Raw genomic sequence first — 1,362 nt, 5'->3', positions numbered from 1 at the left:
TCAGTCTGGGATTTTTTTTTTCTCATTCTTCTTTGGAGAGTCATCCAAGTTGCTGGAAATGTCAAGTGTCAATAGTTCACTGCTTTTATTGCTAAGTTAGTATTCCTTCACATGGTTGCACCAGAATTTGTATACCTCCTACCCAAGAAGGACACCAGGGCTTCCAGTTTGGAACTATTAGGGATAAAGCTGCTGTGAATATTTGTTCACTGATTATTGTGTGAACAAAATTTTCTCTTTATCTGGGATAAATGCCCAAGAGTACAATTTCTAAGCTGTATGGTAAGTGCCTGTTTAGTTTCATAAGACTCGGTTAAAATTTCCAATGTGGCTGTAACATTTTACACTCTCAGTCAGCAATTTCTGAATATATTGTTTCTCTACATCCTTGTCAGCCTTTGATGTTATCACTATTTTTAAAAATTTTAGCCATTATGATAGGTGTATTGTGATATCTTATTGTGGTTTTAATTTATATTGGGGTTAGCCTAAAAGTTAATTGAAACTTTTTGGCTAACCCAATATTTCCCTTATGGCTAATAATGGCGAAAATCTTTTTATGTGCTTATTTTCTATCTGTATATTGTCTGTGCATGCACGCTAAGTCGCTTCAGTTGTGTCTGACTCTTCACGACCCTATGGACTGTAGCCTGCCAGGCTCCTCTGTCCATGGGATTCTCCTGGCAAGAATACTGGAGTGGGTTGCCATGCCCTCCTCCAGGGAATCTTCCCTACTCATGGATCAAACCCACATCTCTTATGTCTCCTGCATTGGCAAGTGGGTTCTTTAAAACTAGCGCCACCTGGGAAACCCCATATATCCTCCTTAGCTAAATGTCTTGTCATGTTCTAATTGAACTGCTTGTTTTTATTATTAAGTTTTGTGAGTTCTATATAATATATTCTAGATATGACTCTTTTGTTGGATAGATGGTTTGCAAATATTTTTCCACCCAATCTGTAGCTTGTATTTTCATTCTGTTAACAAGGGCTTTCTCACAGCAAAATTTTTAATTTGATGAGGTCCAATTTATTTATGGATCATGGCTCTGGTATTATATGTCAGAACTTTTTACCATGCCTTAGGCCTCAAAGATATTCTCCTATGTTTTCTTTTAAATTTTTTAAAGTTTTATTTCACATTTAAGTCTGTGGTCCATTTTGAGTTAATATTTATGTAGGGTTTGGAGGTTTAAATCCAGGTTCAATTTTTGACTAAAAATGCCCAATTGCTAGAGCACAGTTTGTTTAAAAAAGCTATCCTTCCTCCCTTGAATTTTTTTTCTTTCATCTTTGTCAAAAACCAGTGGAGCATATTTCTGCGGGTCTATTTTGATGTTCTCTCTTCTGTTGCTTTGGTCT

Source organism: Bos indicus x Bos taurus, chromosome X, assembly GCF_003369695.1.
Source record: "Bos indicus x Bos taurus breed Angus x Brahman F1 hybrid chromosome X, Bos_hybrid_MaternalHap_v2.0, whole genome shotgun sequence".
NCBI classification, from domain to species: Eukaryota; Metazoa; Chordata; class Mammalia; order Artiodactyla; family Bovidae; genus Bos; species Bos indicus x Bos taurus.
This window is presented reverse-complemented; position numbering follows the sequence as displayed.